Source organism: Pinus tabuliformis, chromosome 9 (assembly GCF_031772625.1).
Source record: "Pinus tabuliformis cultivar Carrire ecotype Pingquan chromosome 9, CPIR1, whole genome shotgun sequence".
Classification (NCBI taxonomy): domain Eukaryota; kingdom Viridiplantae; phylum Streptophyta; class Pinopsida; order Pinales; family Pinaceae; genus Pinus; species Pinus tabuliformis.
In genome coordinates this window covers 1971955349-1971976380 of record NC_142307.1, presented here as the reverse complement: position 1 = coordinate 1971976380, position 21032 = coordinate 1971955349, and positions in this window count along the sequence as shown.

The following is a 21032-nucleotide window of genomic DNA, read 5'->3' as shown; positions in this document are numbered from 1 at the left end:
AAGATGTAAGGTGGAAACCCAATGTGGGTGAAAACCACCTGCTGCAATATGTCTCTATCTTCTTTCAATTTAGAAACTTCTTTTACAATGATTTTGTACTGGTGCAGTCCTTTACCAGTATGCAGGCTGCAACCTGCAGAGAGTTGCAACTCTCTCTCTCTCTCTTGTTTTCCAGTCTACTCCTGGAAGGGAGCTACAACCCCCTACTTCTTTTCATAAAGCATCAGATGATCAACAAGTACATAACAGATATAGATCACTACAGATATCAGATCAGCAACAACAGAACTAACCCAGAATACCTTATCAATAGAGAAATTCAATCAACAGAACATCTTAAAACAGAGACGCAGTTTTCTTTTCTGTGGCCTACGACCAGACGCTGTTAACCTTCTGCTACTCTGCGTCCACCCGCAGATATCCTTCTGCTTCGCTGCGTGCCCACGCACTGTTCCTTTGACTGCTCTGCGTTCGGTTGCTTCAGGGACGCACCCAAGGGTACTATCGCGCCGCGTCTTTCGCTACAGAGACGCACCTGAAAACACTATCGCGCCGCGTCCTTCTGCTTCAGAGACGCACCTAAACCTTGATCGCCCTGCGTCCCCACGCAGGTCTCTCTCTACTGTACTGCGTCTCGGCGCACTTTCCCTTTACAGTACCTTCGTCCCGGCGCACTTTCCCTTCACTGAACCTGCGACCCTTCAGATATAAATGATATGAAGACTTCAGAACAAACCCAAACAGTCAGATCTATCGATCTGTTCATGCGCCATAGAGATCACAGTCCATTAGAAGATTCGCCTTTTTAGATCTGGACTAGATCTCACCAAATAAGATATTCAACCCAAGACAATTGCTCAGTCCAAATGAACTCCTTTGCTTTATATAGGCAAGCTTCTCCCCAAAACATGGAACAATACCACGAGCCGACACCATAGAAACACAAAACCGTCGGCTAGATACCACACAAGAAACCCCCACGTGCTTTTCTCTGCCTTGAAATGTGTGCACTGGGTGGACGCACCCCCTGAACGGCCGGCCGGCGTCCCTGGACGCGGTTTCTGCATGGTATACCTGCGGGGGCGCACTTTCTGAACCGATTGCCTGCGTCCTTCTTAATTTTCATCAAACTGAGAGCCTTACCACTGGAGTTGCCATCAAGTACAACATCTGCAACATACAGTCATACCAGAAAACGTAATGCCAACAATCTCCCCCTTTGGACTTGATGGCAACCTCACAACTTCAGCTTCATTCTCCCCCTTTGACATCAAGAGCAAAGGGTATGCTCCCCCTAAGCGCATGCTCCCCCTGAATATGAACCAGATCTGCAGCAACGCACCATTATGAAAGAGATAGAGACATATTGCAGCTATTTCCAAGATCTCCTTCTCCATAATGCCAACAATGCATTATGTGCTCCCCCTGAGCCTGTACCACCAATAAGAAGAGGTTCAACAAGATGATGCATCAACAACCCCCAGCTTTTGCTTGAGGTATTCAAACGTGTCCCTGGGCAATGGTTTGGTAAGAATATCAGCAACTTGTTCCTTGGAAGGAACATACTCCAACTTGACTTTCTGTTCAAGCACTTGTTCCCGGAGAAAATGGTACTTGATTGGTATGTGCTTGGTTTTTGAATGCATGACCGGATTCTTTGAGATGCTGATTGCACTTGTGTTATCACATAAGATGGGGATAGGTGGTGTACAAGTGATTTGAAAATCCTGCAAAGTCTGCATCATCCAAAGGAGTTGAGTGCAACAAGATGCAGCAGCAACATATTCCGCTTCAGCTGTAGACAAGGCAATCGAACTCTGTTTCTTGCTGAACCAAGATACCAGTCTGGAACCCATAAAGAACGCACCACCACTTGTGCTTTTCCTGTCATCCACGCTTCCGGCCCAATCTGCATCTGTATAAGCATGAAGAGTAAGATCTGTATCTCTAGGATACCATAAGCCATAATTTTGAGTCCCTTGAAGATATTTGAAAATTCTCTTTACTGCCTGAAGATGAGTCTCCTTCGGATTTGCCTGAAATCTTCCAACTATTCCAACTGCATGCATGATGTCTAGTCGGGTACCTGTCAAATATAGTAAACTTCCAATCATAGATCTGTAGGTTGGTTGATGTACTGCTGCAGATTCATCATTTGCACTGAGACTACATCCTGTGACCATGGGTGTACATACAGGTTTTGCATCTTCCATGCCATATTTCTTCAAAATCTGCTTGAGATACTTGGTTTGAGATAAAAAGATTCCTCCTTCCTTTTGTTGGATTTGCAAACCAAGGAAATATGTCAGTTCTCCTAGCAAGGACATTTCAAATTCTTTCTGCATGACCGAGGCAAAGCTTTGACTCATAGCTTCTTCATTGCTGCCAAAAATAATGTCATCTACATACACAACAAGTATTAGCAATTTGTCACTTTCAACTTTTATATACAGATTGCTATCTGCTGAACCTTTTGAGAAACCTTGTTGATGAAGATATTTGTCCAACCGGTAGTACCAAGCCCTTGGAGCTTGTTTGAGACCATAGAGAGCCTTTTTCAATCGGCATACAAGATTTGGATCATTTCCAAGAATGAACCCATCTGGCTGTTCAATGTACACTTCTTCTTCCAAGTCTCCATTCAGAAAGGCTGATTTCACGTCCATTTGAAATACTTTGAAGTTTTGAAAACTTGAGAGAGCAAGGAACATTCGGATGGCCTCAAGTCTTGCAACAGGAGCAAAAGTTTCTTCAAAGTCTATTCCTTCTTGCTGCGCATACCCTTTACAAACAAGTCTGGCTTTGTTTCTAATTACTTCTCCACTTTCATTCAATTTATTTTTGAAGACCCATTTTGTTCCGATAACATTCTTATCCTTTGGTCTAGGAACCAACTCCCAAGTGTTGTTCTTTTCGATTTGCTCAAGTTCTTCATCCATTGCTTTCACCCAACATTCATCTTTGCATGCTTCTTTCACATTTTGTGGTTCAGTAGAGGAGAGTAATGCCAAATAGCTTGAGGCTTCTGCAACTGTTCTTCTTGTTTGTACACCTGCTTCTTTTTGCCCCACAATCTGAGATTCTGGATGATTCTTCTGAACATATCTGGATGGAGTTTTCTCTTCTATTCTTGTCTGCTCCTCTGGTTCTTCTTGAAGTTCTCATTGGGGTTCTTCTTCTTCATTATTCTGTCTTTGAGGGTAGCCTTCATCTTCTTCTATATCTTCATGATGTACTTGCCTAGGAATATATCCCTTCTCATCAACCACTACATCAATGCTGTCAACAATTCTGCCAAGTCTTTTATTGTAGCATTTGTATGCTTTGCTGTGTGGAGAATAGCCAAGAAGAATGCCTTCATCTGCTCTAGGTTCAAGTTTGCCAAGCTGCTCATCAGTATTCTTGATATAGCATTTGCTCCCAAAGATTTTGAAGTGCTTTACCGAAGGAGTTTTACCACTCCAGAGCTCATGAGGAGTTTGAGTGCTGTTTACCCGGACATTTGTCTTGTTGAGAATAATAACCGCAGCATGTGCAGCTTTTCCCCAGAAAGTTGCGGGAGTTCCTGATTCATCAAGCATAGCACGAGCCATTTGTTGGATTGTTCTGTTCATTCTTTCAACAACTCCATTTTGCTTAGGAGTTCTAGCTGTAGAGAATTCTCTCCTTATCCCATGTTCATCACAGAAATCGAAAAATTCATTTGAAGTAAATTCCCCACCTCTGTCGGATCTGAGGCACTTAATTTTGTGACCTGATTCATTTTCAACCAAGGCTTTGAAGGTCTTGAATTTTTCGAATGCTTCATCTTTGTGCTTCATAAGTCCTAACCAGACAAACCTGGAGAAATCGTCAATAAATAATATCAAGTATTCCTCTCCTCTAGGTGTTCTTTTCCTGAATGGGCCACATGTATCTGTATGTACTAGCTCAAGAGGCATGCTAGCTGATCCCTCTTTCTCTGGAAAGTTAGTCCTGGTTTGTTTTCCAAACTGACATGATCTGCATATGGTGTTGTCAGGAATTTTGATATCTGGAAGATCGCGAACTGCCTGATATTTGCATGCTTTCCTTATTTGTGAGAAGCTTAGATGTCCCAACCTTCGATGCCATAACTAGTGCTCTTCATCCTTGCTAAGATAGCATTGTTGTTGTCCTTCTTCAAATATGTACAGATTATTTGGAGTTCTTTTTCCTTTGAGTACTGTTTTACCTGTATCAAGATCACGAACAAGACATCCATTCGATCTGAAAATAACCTCGGTTTTTTGATCACACATCTGGCTGACACTTAGTAGATTATGCTTCAATCCATCAACATACAAAACATTTCCAGCCTTGACCTTTTCTTTTAAAGGAGCAATACCTTTTCCTTTTATAGTTGCAGGAGTATCATTTCCAAAAGAAACTTTCTTTCCCTTTTCTAAAGTAGAATAAGATTCAAGTTTTTCTTTATCACCTGTCATATGTTTCGAACATCCACTGTCAATGTACCATAGATTTTCCCGTCCTTCTGCATAAAATGCTATCCCACATCTTTCTGTTTGAGGTTCCTTTATTCTCCATGTTTTGGTGCTTGTGGCTTGTTCCTTTTTCTCCTGAAACCTGCTCCTACATTCAGAGTCTTCATGACCAAAATTATTGCAAATAGAACATTCAACTTCATTTTCAAGAACCGAAAAGTTGTTATAGGTCCTTTTTGTAATCCCTGTCATACTTCTTTGTTTTTGAGCTTCCCTAGTCATGATTGTTTTATATGCAACACATTGAGCTGCTTTGTGACCAAAGTTATGGCAAGAAAAGCATTGTCCATTGAAGAAGCTTCTGCGGTTATTGAATCTACCAGCCAACTGATTGTAATTTCTATTTTCATCTATTCTTGAACCAAGCTGAGAAGATTTTACCTGTGGCTGGTTGTAGCTTTTGTTCACCCTTAAGATGGATTGTCCCTGATAGTTTCTGTTTGTAATTCGTCCCTGCTTTACCTGATTATCTTCATTGTTCTTCTGCTCATTTCTTCTTGCTGCATCAAGATAACTTTTTGAGGTGGATGCTTGAGAGGTTTCTCCATTATAGCCCAAACCTGTCTTGTTTAGAGGAGACCGCTGCACATTGATAATCTCATCCAAAGTTTCAGATCCTTTGACAAACTTAAGATTAATAGCTTTTGTTTTCTCTATTTCTTTTCTGAGACCAACAATTTCACCTTCTAGTTTTTCAAGATGTTTTTCCTTTTCATCAATTTGAAATTGCAAAGTATCAATGATCACATTCTTTTCTTCTATGCATCTCTTGAGTCTAGTAATTTCATCATAGAGATTATCCACATCTACAACATCCTCATAATCATCATCTTCAAATGCCATTAACATCTTATATTTATTACCTTGTTCATCTTCATCACTGTTTGATAAGCCATCACTATCTTCATGGGTGTAGTAGCTTTTCTTATTTGCACTTTGTTTCTTGTTCCATCTAGCAGGTTCTTTTCCTTTATCCTTATAAGGACATTTTGCAGCATAATGACCTACTCTTCCACAAGCAAAGCATTTGAAAGGTAGCTTACCTCTGAACCTTCCAGAACCCCTTTGAAGATTTCTGACAAAATTTTATTCTTCTTCCTCTTCTTCTGGAACATGGCTTGCTTCATAGTAATCTTCTTTGCCTGATGCCTTGAAAGTAGCTTCCCTTCTGTCTGATGGACCTCCCTTTCTCATTTCATAAGCAGTTAGAATTCCATGTAGCTGAGACATAGTGAGAACACGGAGATTTTCCTTTTCTTCTATTGCAGATACTTTAGATTCAAACTTGGGGGATAATGATCTTAGAATCTTTTGAACTACTATAGTCTCTTTTATTTCTTCACCCAAATTTTTCATACAATTAACAATCTCATCTACCCGAAGAAAATAATTAGCCACACTTTCATCATTATACATCTTGAGAGTCTCATATTGAATCCTGAGAGTTTGAAGTTTAGCTTGTTTTACCTATTCATCTCCTTCATAGCTAGTGATCATTTTGTCCCATATCTCTTTTGCTGATTTGAAGTGCATGACCTTCATGAATTCTGTTTGGGATATACTTCCTAATAGAGTACTGACTGCTTTTGCATTTGTTTCATACTTCTTTTTCTCAGCTGGATCTGTAGGAGTAGCTGAAGGAAAAGCATAGCCTGTTTCTACAATGTCCCAAACTTCTGTACCAAGAGATTGAAGATATGCAGTAACTCTTACCTTCCAATAATTGAAGTTTGTCCCATCAAAAATCAGTGGCCTGATTGATGCTTCTCTCTCGTAGTTGCTCATGATGAACGATCTACCTTCAAGCGATCAAGCTTCTCTGAAGGACCTGCTCTGATACCAATTGTTGGAAATAATACTGAGAGGGGGGGTGAATCAGTATTATCTAGCAATTAAATAAATCTTCCTTATTTGATCTTTGAATTATTTTAGTATGTCAGTACCATAAAATAATGAGCATGAAAAACAGATAGTCACACCAAAGAACACAAGATGTAAGGTGGAAACCCAATGTGGGTGAAAACCACCTGCTGCAATATGTCTCTATCTTCTTTCAATTTAGAAACTTCTTTTACAATGATTTTGTACTGGTGCAGTCCTTTACCAGTACGCAGGCTGCAACCTGCAGAGAGCTGCAACTCTCTCTCTCTCTCTTGTTTTCCAGTCTACTCCTGGAAGGGAGCTACAACCCCCTACTTCTTTTCATAAAGCATCAGATGATCAACAAGTACATAACAGATATAGATCACTACAGATATCAGATCAGCAACAACAGAACTAACCCAGAACACCTTATCAATAGAGAAATTCAATCAACAGAACATCTTAAAACAGAGACGCAGTTTTCTTTTCTGTGGCCTGCGACCAGACGCTGTTAACCTTCTGCTACTCTGCGTCCACCCGCAGATATCCTTCTGCTTCGCTGCGTGCCCACGCACTGTTCCTTTGACTGCTCTGCGTTCGGTTGCTTCAGGGACGCACCCAAGGGTACTATCGCGCTGCGTCTTTCGCTACAGAGACGCACCTGAAAACACTATCGCGCCGCATCCTTCTGCTTCAGAGACGCACCTAAACCTTCATCGCCCTGCGTCCCCACGCAGGTCTCTCTCTACTGTACTGCGTCTCGGCGCACTTGCCCTTTACAGTACCTGCGTCCCGGCGCACTTTCCCTTCACTAAACCTGCGACCCTTCAGATATAAATGATATGAAGACTTCAGAACAAACCCAAACAGTCAGATCTATTGATCTGTTCATGCGCCATAGAGATCACAGTCCATTAGAAGATTCGCCTTTTTAGATCTGGACTAGATCTCACCAAATAAGATATTCAACCCAAGACAATTGCTCAGTCCAAATGAACTCCTTTGCTTTATATAGGCAAGCTTCTCCCCAAAACATGGAACAATACCACGAGCCGACACCATAGAAACACAAAACCGTCGGCTAGATACCACACAAGAAACCCCCACGTGCTTTTCTCTGCCTTGAAATGTGTGCACTGGGTGGACGCACCCCCTGAACGGCAGGCCGGCGTCCCTGGACGCGGTTTCTGCATGGTATACCTGCGGGGGCGCACTTTCTGAACCGATTGCCTGCGTCCTTCTTAATTTTCATCAAACTGAGAGCCTTACCACTGGAGTTGCCATCAAGTACAACATCTGTAACATACAGTCATACCAGAAAATGTAATGCCAACACACTTCTGATGCAAGAGCAAGAGGATCATCATTTTATAATTCAAGAGTGAACAGTTTAATCATGAGTTGAACAACTTCAAATGCAGGGTGTGAGTCATAGAGTTCCTCCAGTTTTTGTAAGGCTTCGAAAGCATTTGAAAATGGCAAAATATTGGCGACTCACCTCTTCATTTACTAATGCTGCAATCAATGCATAAGCCTTGCTATTCTTATTTTCCAAAATGGCGAATTCCTTGTCTGAAGTAGGCTGTTCTGGCTCTCTGTCTCCATTTCCAACACACACTCCTTTCCACAGCTCATTAAAAATAAGAGTGTGTTTGATTTTCCACGACCATTCTGGATAGTTCTCTTTGCCGGTGAGAACCACTCCAACTATAGATATCAATCAATGCATTTAAATGTGTACTTTGTAAAAAAAATCTCCTTTACTGGCAAAAATTTGCACTTGCTGTGTAGACAAAAATGTAAAAATATTATTCTAATATGTAAATATAAGAGGTATACATGGATGAGGGTATAGCATGGAGGCCAGCGCATGTATTAAAAAGTGATGTATTAAAAAAAAACAACAGTGTAATAAAATGAGAGTGGGAGCAGTGTATTAAAACACACAGAGGTCAATGTATGGTGGGACTGTTCCCTATTAAAATCACATGATACAACGGTATGGGGAGTGGAGGTCAATGTATGGCGGGATTGTTCCTTTCCATAATACCAGGAGTGCTGTATTGTATCCCACAGCTGTCACCAGGAGCGCGGTATTGTATGGTGGATTATGGCAGCGTATGTATGGGGAGCGCGATATTGTATCCCATAGCTGTTATGACCTCCGGTTGCAGCGAATAAGTTAAAGAGAGCACGGTATTGTTAAGAGCCAACTGTGAGGCGCAATATTTTTATACAGGTTAGCATGGATTGGAGGTTTTGGATAGTGGTGACTATTGCATATGGAGGTGGTATAACATATGGTTGTTTCAGACAACTGCCAATGTAGGTTTGGAGTGGTAGTATTGGTGGAGGAGAGGTATTACAAAAGTGATATTACATAGTCGACTGTTATGCAAAGGATTTAAAACCGGAGTATTGCATACACTATTCAAACACTATACCATTGATTAGGTGTCAATAGAATAAAATTATGGGTACTTCTCGAATCAATCAACACTATTACCTTTTTCTTCTTGATATGTCCTTCTATCTTGATAGTTTGAAGAGTGGTAATTCTAGCCAATGCATTACAAGATATGGTCGGATTCATTTCTTCTTTATCTAGGGTTTGTTCCTGGAGTATGTCCTCTTCTTTTGACATTTCTTGTTCCTTTTCTTCCTCCTCTTCACAATCTATGTAGAATAATTTCTTCTTAGCACACTTATGACCTTTAGTGTATTTGCTATCACAATTATAACAAATCCATTTTTCTCTTTTTTCTTCCAATTGTTGTGGTGTCAACCTTGTAGGTTGTGGAAGGTTAGGGGAAACAACACTTTCATCCTTATATTTGTGAGTGGTAGGCTTCTTGTTTGCCATAATTTTGCTTTCCATTTTTCTTTCTAACCTGAATGCCTTCTCCAATGAATCAGGTTCCCAAAGGTGAACCCTATGTTGGATATGATCCTTTAAAGTCCCTATGAACACATCAATCCTACGCTCCTCTGGAATATCTTTTACCCTTATGTTCAATTTTTGGAAGTCTTCAATGTGCTCCATCATTGAACCCTTTTTTTTGAGATTTATCAATTGGCTAAAAAAGTTGTTGCTTTTTGTATCCTCATAATGTGCTATCCTTTCTTCCATAAAAATTGCCCAACTGACAATTTGTTTACAGAGCAAAGCCTTTGATACCATACAAACTGATTTGGTTCAAAATATAAAGTTGCAATACGTACCTTTTGTGTGTTTTGCACATTATGGAGATCGAAAAATTGCTCCATCTGTAGTATCCATGTTCCAGGATCCTTGCCATCAAACTTCTTCATATCGATTTTTGGAACATGGTGGGTCTTCAATACAACATTAGAGTCTATGAAATCATGATTAACATTTCTTTTGTTCTCATCATGAGTTTCCTTTACTACCCTTTCACCATTAGTAACCATTTCTTGTAGCAACTTATTCAAATTTATCTTCAATTCTTCCATCTTAGCATCCATGCCATTCATCTTAGCTTCCATGCCATCCATCTTAGCTTCCACGCCATCCATACTTGCACACCATTCATATTAGCTTCCACACCATTCATCTTGGCTTCAGTTACCTTTTGTGAGAGTGAAATTTGTTGTACTTGGTCTTGTAATTTTGATATATCATGTTGCATTTCTTCTTCTTCTTCACGAGTCATGCTAGAGCTTTCAGGTTGCTTACTAGATGTTTCCATTTTCTTTATTCAGGGAATCAATTAATGCTAATAATTCTTCACTATTCCCTTTGAATTCCTTCAAACTAATTTTTCAAACCAATCTTATGAAAAATTTAAAAAAAACTACACACATTTTTTTCACTTTGTAAGAGCTCGATATTGAATCTGTTGTAACTCTATAATTGCGGATCTCGAATATCTGAAATCGCATCCTGCAGTATCCCTTTGAGTCCTATTTCTAACCCCACAAGTCTGATCAAGATCAGATTCTCCAAGGAATATTTATGCCAAATCTCCCTCGATGACCTGATTATAGACTAGTTCAGTAGAGTGAACTTGTACGAAATGCCACGTGTCACTGTTTCGACCTTCGGACCTAAAAACAATACACTAAAAATTACAGTCTCTCCTCTTTCTATATCTTCTTACCAAATCTCAATCTTATGCTCAGAGCGAAAGTTATGACGATTTTCCCCAGGTCGCTTGTTTGGAATGTAATTCGGGAGCCTGCAGAAACCCTAAATGTCTTCGACTGTATCTCTGCAAATATAGCAAAACAAGATCTGAAATTTGGGCCCGAGTGTGACCATGATTTAGGTTCAAATGGGTTTTTTGTTCGGCTTTTTAAACATCTCAGAAAAAAAGTTATAGCGAAAATACCATGATGACCTGTTTGGAGTAGCGAAACCCTAGAATCCAAAGCTCTGATACCAAATGTTATGAAACCAACTCATCAAAAGATAGAAAAGATAGAAAAAAACCTTAGAAATAAGCCTCTTCGAGGGGGCAACCCTCTTTATATTACACAAATGAAAAATTCTTGGATGATACAAATGACAAGACCTCCTTTCTATATATAGGAGTCTAAGGGGTCATAATATAATTAGAGCTGACATAACAATAATAATGTAAGGGCACAACAATAATAATAGTGGGCTTCTATTGGGGCACAATAATAATAATACAGGGACTACATGGGCACAAAAATATAATAATGGGGTTTCAATAATAACAATAAGGGGTTACACTAGTAGTATAGGGACCTAACATCGTCAGATCGTGTTAGAGTTTGGTTTTCAACAGCAGTATCCGACAACACTTTTCTGTGATAATCAAAGTTCCATTCAAGTATGCAAAGATCCAATCCAAAATCACCGCAACAAACACATTGAAATACACATGTACTTCATCAGAAAGCTCATTCATGACCATGTTCTTGAAGTGCAATATTGTTCAATCGATGATCAAGTTGTAAACATCTTTAGAAAGGCTCTCAGAGAGGTGACGTTTACTAAATTTCGATTTATGGTTGGAGTTCAGGAAGTTGTCATTACGGGGGGAGAGGATCTAATGCCTCCTTCCTTCTCCTATTGTGTCATCTTTGTACATCCTTCAATCATATCCCAATTTGTTCTTAGGGGAGGGTGTCAGGATATTCCAACACATAAGAAATAATTAAGTATAACTTGGCCTAGTGTATAGTTAGGTAAAGTGTGTTTCCTTAGTATGTAATTTTTGTAACTTACAATCCAACGGTCAAGATATGTTATAGACATGAAGTGATCTGACGGTTCATTCTCTCCTTTGTATTATTGATACTTGATCCGTGGCTTAACACTCGATTAGTCCATGATCTCTATACAAAGAGCATGGAGGGTCATTTGTCCAGTGACTTTTCATGAGATAAGCTTATGTAAATTTTCTTTCTTTTATTAATAATATTTCTTGAAGTGGTCGCGTTGGCTCAGGCCGTGGACTGTTTCTCTCTTTGGGAGTTTTAACCATGTTAAGAATACTAGTGTACTGATCTGTGATCTGTTTGTGAGTGGTGTCCTTTGGTGTTCAATATAAGGAAGTTACCCTATAAATTCCTACAATGTATGAGTGTTCGACCACGATGGCTTTGTAGGGTAGTTAGTAATAAAATAATAATTAATAAAAAATAATAATTAATTAAAAATAATAAAAAACGATATTTATATATTAAAATTAATTAATTTACAAAAATTAAAATAATATACATTTTGTACATTTTTTAGTCTAGGTGGTGAAAATCACTGAAAATTTGAATAAGCGTCATTTGCAAACCATAAGTCAAAATGAGATAAAATGTAAAGAAAGCAAGAAATTGAATGAAATGAAGCAATCATAATGGAAATTCAAAGAAAAAAAAAATCTCGCAAAAATATCCCACAATTAACCAAAAGTAAGCATTAAAGGGTGATATGGCTAGAATTTATGTAGAGAGTCCCCATTGTTATTATGAAGATAATAAATTAAAAATGGGGGGGAGGGGGGGTTATATATTTTACCACAATAAGTCCACTGATTTTTTGCTCAAGATACGAATCCAACATAAATGACCTATTCCTAACCAAAAATCTCTCTTGAGTAAGCCCATGAGAAAATTTAAGTAGTGGCATTGGTATTCCAACATAATGGAAAGGAATTGAAGGAAGTGGAAAGCCAAGTATGTCCTCTTGAGTTTGTGAATGGGCCGTGGGAGATTATAACCTCACCTCAAGCCAAAATCTCCCTTGCTGCAAACAATATGCACCGTGCAACAATGTATCCAATTGTGTATAAGTTGGGATATATACTATTGGATAGGTACCATTTAAATAAAAACAATATATATATCTATATATATATATATATATATATATATATATATATAATTTGATACACTTGCATGGGTTACATAATGTTTATCATGGAGGAATCTCTACCTTGGAATTTGTATTGGTTTGATAAACCTTTTATAGGGTAAAGATATATATCAACAAAACTCGGTCTAACTGACAACCAAAAATGGGGGAAGGAGATACTAAGCCTCATGTATTTATCAGAAGTCATTAGTCAAAGTCACATTGGTGGCCAGTGGAATTAGAATCCCAGTTTTCCTAGCTTAACTTATTTCCCCCCATTCATATTATTTATACTAATCTAAAGCTATGGTTGCTATTGTTCAAAAAATTATACACATAAAGGCACTGAAAATTACATTGACATACATGAGATTTTGGTCTCAAGAGCTAGGAGAAAGTCAAAATTAGGGAAAGAAAAATAAAGAGCGGGAGATGACGTTGATAAAGAGGCGGAAACACACAAAAAAAAATAGCTAAATACTAGACACTGAAAGAGTTCGTTGATGGACACACTTCACCAAAACAAAGACTGGAGCTCGTTGTCCATTGGTGTGAAAAAATAGGTTTCAAAAACACATTAGACTTGGCACCTCCATGCGTAATATATGTAACTACTCCTAACATGCCAACGATGCCACATGGCCAACATACAAAGCATGACTACCTAAATTTTAAGGGTTGAGGTTGTTCCTGGTTGGTACATGCCCGATTTGAACACCAAATTTAGTTTCTTGATTACGCCTTCCCAAATTCGAGGTATGGAAATGTTTTTTGTAATAATACATATATGGGATATGCCCCATGGATAATAGGATGGGAAAATATATATTCAAGGAGATTTATTTTTTCTATAAGATTTACTTCTTCTCCTTGCTTAATATTGAGAAGCCAATTTCATGGCCACGATTTTGCAGTTGAATTTTATCTTTCTTGGATTATTGTAGGGATAGTATGTGTTTCTTTTGCAATGAGAGATTAGTTTTATTTCAATTTTATTTCTTAGGATATTTTTTCTTTTCATAAGGTTTTCATGTAAACATGAAAAATGCCTTAATATTGTTAGCATATCCAATATTAATAAACCACCGTGGCACCCAAAATTAAAGCCGTAGAAGTGGCATGCCTTAGATCAATGAGTATTTGATGATTGGGCCAATTTTTGGTTTGAAACCATTACTAGACATATGTTCAAGGAAACCAAATCTAAATGAGGTAGTTGTATCCATAAAATATGTACATGCATTTGTAGGGGAACTTACTGTAGCTCCTCTAGAATCCAATGATGTCCCTAATTATAATAAATCACACGTGAGACTTTATTACATGCAAGCAATAGTAAGAGGACAAAGGTACAAGTTAGAATTACTTGCATTTATGTGTATGTTGATAATTCTTGGCACGTGACCTCTTGTACCAATAGATCCTCATGTAACCCTATTAGTTGGCTAAACAACTCCAATGGGAAATGGAACAAAAGTACTAGCATGATAGAATACTTGTGCCTATGATTTGAAAGGAAATAGATTGATAAATACGTTATTTGTAATAATGAAAGGTTATAAACTTATTACATGTAGAAAATATCAAGAGCACAAACTTATAAGTTAGACTTACTTTCATGAATGTGTGTTGATTTCTCTTGGCGCATGATCTCTATAACACCCCTAGTATACTCCCCCTGATTTTTGCAATGCAATTGTACTCTGATTATAAATAATTATAAATTTATTTAAATGGCTTGAAGAGTGGGACCACAAATCCACGATATAAGGGGAAAAGGAAGAATAACTTGAGTGGTTTTACTTGGCACCATTATTTAATCAAATGTGCAACTAGTAAGAAATATATTCAAGAATGTTCCATGAGGAACATGAAGAGACACAAAAGAAAAAGGATAAAAAGGCATTCAAACAAAAAAATGATCCCTCTCTCTCTCTCTCTTGATAAAATAAATTGAACGAAGGAAAAAAATGGATGTTTGGGCTGATAAATCACATAAGGTGCTTGATGTTAGGTTGATAAAACACTAGGAAAGAGGGTGCTTGTTGAAAGGAATGATAAACCATCAAGTGCTTACAAAGAGGGCTAATAAACCACCCAATGCTTGTTAAATAAGTTGATAAACCACCTAAGTTGATCATTTTCGAGTTGATATACGACTCTCAAAGTGCTTGCCACAACTGATAAACCACCTAGAAATGTGAATTCCTACAGTGCTTGATTCAAATCTTGGGGGAGGTCCCCAACATCTGAAAAATTCAAATTCCAGAAGAAAATAGGAGAACAAACATTAAGCAAAACCAACAAAGAAATTTTTTTATTAAAATAAAGAATAACTGTAAAAGCTACATTGTGGTGGACAATATGTCCTTTTACAAAATGTGACTTGTTACTTATAGTCTTTTCTTAGTTATAATACCACAGTAAATTCCTTGGGTGGGTAGATACCATGGGTTATTGAATACCATGGGTGGATATCACTTACAATACCATGGGTGGATGCCACTTACAATACCATAGGTAAATTCCATGGGGGGATAAATATCTTGGGTGGATGATTACGATGGGTGGATGCCACTTACAATACCATGGGTACATTCCATGAGTGGATAAATACCATGGGTCGATAAATACCATGGGTGGGTGCCAATTTCCATTTGGATTAGTGCTTTCCACAATAGATAAACCACCTGTAACGAAAATTCTTATACTCTTAGTGCTGAGCATGATTTCCAGTTAAGTCTGCTTGAAAAAAATCCTTGGATCATGGATATGGTTTGGGGGTAGCTACTGCAAGAAATAAAACCTGCTTCTAGTCTATGGTTGGGTGGAAAATCGAAGTCCCACCTTTAGTTTCAATCATTGTTATATTTCAAATAAGTGTTATTAACTATGAGTTATGAATATGATGATTAGTTCTATATTAATTTGGTGTATAGCTCTATGATAATATTGCATGGATGTAGGAAATTTTTGCATGAAATTAATGGGAAAAGACTCCTTGATATTTTTGTGGATTAAATTTGTAATCTACCTTGAGGCTGTAAGAAAGATGTCTTGATTTTCTATGCAAGTTAACATGTATGTGGACATGCATATCTTTGCGATTACTGTTGCTCACATTTTTTCTATAACTTTTCTTTTAGGAGGTTCCAAATGCTAAAACTAGGATCATAGTGAGGGGGAATCTTGTTGATCATCTGATCCAACTTTCAAATCTTAGGTTAGGATATTTTATGAGATATGATTAGAGGAAGTCAAGCTTCCTAAATTCTCTTAAAATTGTGCATCAAACATGTAATGTTGGAATTTCTGTTATAAATTTTCTTTTTGGAGGTTCGAAAAACTAAAACTTGGAATGTAGTGAGGGGAAATCCCATTGATCATTTAGTCCAACTTTCAAATCTTGGGTCATGGTATTTTAGGATATATTATCAAAGGAAGTTGTTCTTCCTGAATACTCCTAAAATTGTGCATCAAATAATTCACGTTGGTATTTCTGCTATAAATTTTCTTTTGGGAGGTTCCATAAGCTAAAACTTGGACCAAAATCCCACTCATCATCTAGGCTAACTTTTAGATCTTGGTTCACGATATTATAGGAGATATGATCAAAGGAATTCAAACTTCCTGAATTCTCTTAAAATCATGCATTAAACATGTCATGTTGACATTTTTGCTATAACTTTTCTTTTGGGAGGTTCTAGAAGCTGAAACTTGGACCATAATGAGGGTAACACTCACTCATCATTTGGCTTAATTTTTAGAACTTGGACTACAGTATTTTAGGAGATATTTGCTGAGGAATTTTCTATATTAGTTTTCATGCAAAGTGTTTGAAGACATGCCTAAATGTTTTAATGAAGCATGCAAATAATTTGAAGAAATGTGTTAAAGGTGTTTTATTACAACTTGCATATAAACTATTTGATAAAATAACCCAAAGACAAAACTCAAAAGTTGCATGATTGAGTCGTATATTTCAGTTAGTATGTTACAAGTGAAATTAGAGCAATATTTTTTATTTGATTTCATACAAAGGTTTGGTAAAATGTGTATATGAAAAATACTACTCAATTGGTTATATAAAAAGTATTTGAAAAAATGTTTACATGTAAAGTGTTTGATAAAATGTATGAGAGATAAAAAATAGGGTTTTCTTTTTTGCAAGTGTGTTTAGGATAAATTTAGTAGGGGTATGTGACAAAGTGGTATTAAGGCTAATGTTCAAACATTGGACTTGGAAAGGCTCACATGCACACACAAGATTAATGTTTTAATTGTAAAAGTCCCCTTCTTGTTAACATATGTGTATTGTTATGGCTGATTTAATGATTTGAGGAAAGAATTATTGATTTATTGTTTTATGTCTACACTATTTTTTGTTGTTGTTACAAATGATTTCATCTCGACACAAGCCAAGGTGATGTATAGTTCTGTTTAATTTCTTTTTCATTTTGGTTAGCTAACAACTTTGTGTATGTAACAATAGATAGGCAAACATCAAGGTACAACAAGAAAGAGAAAATATGGGCAACATATTAGAGCAGTATGGTACAAAAAAATATCAATATGGTCCTGAAGAAGATTCAATTAGGAATATGAAAGAGGAGGACACCCTTGAACTGATGGACACTCTTAGAAGACTAAGAGATGAATTAAGAAGTTGCAACATAGATAACGAGAAGATTGTCAGAGAATAAGAGAGACAAGCAGAAGTGAACATTGTAAGATTGTAGAGTCCATAAGATCTGCAAAGACATAGACAATATGAAATTGGTACCAACCATCATGATAGGTACAATACCAATATAGTCCATCAAAGATCTTAAAAAATTAGTTGGATACTAATAAAGTAGAAGGAAACTCGCCAATAAAGAGGTAAAGACATGCAGTAGGAGGACTAGTCCTACTTAGCACTCTAGAAAGAGAATCAAGTAGTCTTAACAACTCATTGATACTATAACTAAGAGATATCATCATCAAAGAAAGAGCAAGAAGAGTCCCATGCAAGAAGAATTCAAGAACATGAATAAATATAATATGATAAACCACACCCCCAAAAACTTTCACAACTCAAATCTAAAGCATAATACAACCTTTGACTACTTTATACAAACATGTGTATTTCTAGTGTTTTACTAGGCATTTATTTGTGCATCGAAGAGTCTTTTATGCCTACGAAGTAATTTTGCATAGCATAGTAGTTTTTATTATTTTTAATCCTAAGTTATGCTATGACAATTTATGAATGAAATGAAGGTTACTAGATTATAAGCTTATGTGATGGTTACCTATGAACTTGAAGCATGCATAATCATTGTTTCTTTTTTTTCCTTAATAAAAAAAGGAAAAGGGTGAATGTTGATTTGTAAATGATGGTTGCTAGTGTAGAATTAAAGGTTAAAGGAATTAAAAAACCTTTAGGTTGTGAAATCATATGATAGAGCCAAAGGGATGTATTAGAAACATAATATTTATAATTTAGACATTATTATAAAGATGCATTAAATATCTCTTAAATGTTGTAGATATTAAACACTAAAGATAACAATAAACATAACATTTAAGAAAAGTATGAATCAAAACAATATCGATCTTCCATTAATTTCTCATTATAGTAAGATTTTTATAGGACATACATCACAATTACAGTCTTCATTACAAAATTGGGTAGAGTGTAAGATACAATTGTTGGAAATAACACTGAGAGGGGGGGTGAATCAGTATTATCAGATCAATAAAAAATTTTCAATACTCAGAAACATATACGCTACTTCAGTTAAGTGAACCAGCGTGTACACACTACTGTGTCTAAAGCAACCAGCGTATAACCAGAAATCTTATGATTCAGTTAGTTTATCTTCAGTAAATGCATCAGGACATTATTAACCATATTAAAAGTAAACAGGTGCAGTATAACAGAACAGATCATCACACAAAAGCCACACACATGAACACCATGATATAAGGTGGAAACCCAATGTGGGTGAAAACCACCTGCTGCAAGTCGTCTCTATCTTTCTTTAATAAGAAACTTCAGTTTACAATCTTTTGTACTGGTGCAGCCTTATACCAGTACGCAGGCTACAACCTGCAGAAGGCTACAACCTTCTCTCGTTTTCCAAACTCTCCTGGAAGGGAGCTCCAACCCCCTTTGCTCTTGTACTAGCTAAGATACTAGTACGTAGTTGCTGGCCTACAATCTTCTTTCCTTCAGGTACCACTTTTCATCAATTTTCAGACTGGATACTCCTGAAGCACAACATTACAATCTGAAGACCACGATTCATTCACTTTTCATAACAAATCATTGAAGCACAAAACAACCAATACTAGCATCATCAATCTTTGAATCACTGAACCACTGAAACCCTGTCAATACCCAGTCACCATAACACAGAGCAGACTACAGAACTCTGCAATAACAGTCAGACCCAACTGCAACCCCAAAAATTAAGCTTCAAAAGATATACGCAACTTTAATGAAACCAACTCGCGTATACACGCACTTTTACCAAAGAAAACCTGCGTACAGATCTAAAAATAATTTCTCATAACTTGCAGCTGTACCAGACATCAGTCATACCCAGAACATAACATTGTGTCAGTATGCAGATCTAAAAATACGCATAATCAACCATATAAAGATAGTTCATTTCAAACAATTTGATCCCGATCTATCCTTAGATCTAGTCTTCCATCAACCGGTGTGATCTCTCCTTAGCTCAGATCAAGCAATGTATCATCAACCCAGAACTTGCATACTAGATGTCTTTCTTCATTAGATTTTCAAGACTTTTTCGATGCGATTGCCTAATTATCTTCTTCTCCTTATATAGTCTTAGGCCCTTCTCAATACCACGGTCCAAAACCATAGTAATACAATACCATCAACTTCAAAACTCGGGATCAACACGACTGTCGAGATACCTTGGTCCAAAAACATAGGCTCAAGTACCGAGGACTAACTACCATGGACCAAAGGGAAGCTTCTCGACATGTACGCTCTTTTCTGTTCATGGAACTGCATGTATACGTGACTTCGTATATAGCGAGACTGCGTATCCGCGACTTAGTATATAGCGTACCATCGTGTATACACAACTTGGGCATAATGAACCTGCGTATATGAAATTTCTCTTCATTCTTGTAGTCTGGACTGAGATCTTTCATCAAAGAGAGTTGCCATCAAGGACAACACCTGTACCGTAGCGCCACACCTGTGCCAAAATGCCAACAATCTCCCCCTTTGGACTTGATGGCAACACCAAGATCCTTAATCCTTAGAATCATTCTCCCCCTTTGTCATCAAGGGCAAAGGGTTGTGCTCCCCCTGAGAACATGCTGATATCTCTGCTCTGCTGTGCTGAACATGCTCCCCCTGACTGTAGGCAAGATCTGCAAAAGATGTTCTTCACAAAGAACCAAGACTTATACATCATAAAGGACCTTCCTATCACCAAAAGACTCAATACATACATCCATATTCCAAACCAAGAGGGGATACATCAGAAATTTACATATACCAACCAATTACATTACATCATTCATCCCAGGCATAGTGGGGAAACCAACATAGGCCGTTACATGACCTTGACATCATAAAAGAGATATCACCAAAGAGATACATGACATAGAGACGAAAGATCTAGACCAAGACTTATGAAAGTCACCAGCATCATCTGATAATCATCTTTTAGATCAACAACCAAGATTTCCTTCTGTGCTCCTTCTCCTGAAACCAACAACAGTTGTGAACTAGAACCAAAAACATCTAAATGCCAACAATGCTTTATTAGACTTTAAGCTGCTCCCCCTGAAACTGTGCCTGAAGGACTCTGGCATACCCATCTCAGACCTTCTCCAACCAGAGTCTGCCCTTGCTATTCAGAACTCCATATATGCGACTTCACCTGCATAAATCAGCGTATGTACGCGGATATCCCTTATACAACACACGTACACCAACTTTTCTTTAGAACAGACAAGCTTCAACAGCAGGATGAAGCATCAACTACTCCCAGCTTTTGTCTGAGATATTCAAAAGTCTCCCTGGGCAGTGGTTTTGTGAGAATATCAGCAACTTGTTCTTTAGAAGAAACATACTCCAACTTGACCTTTTGTTCAAGCACTTGTTCCCGGAGGAAGTGATACTTGATTGGTATGTGCTTGGTCTTTGAATGCATGACTGGATTCTTTGAAATGCTAATTGCACTTGTATTATCACATAAGATAGAGACAGGTGGAGTGCAAGTGATTTGAAAATCCTGCAAGTTCTGCATCATCCAAAGAAGTTGTGTGCA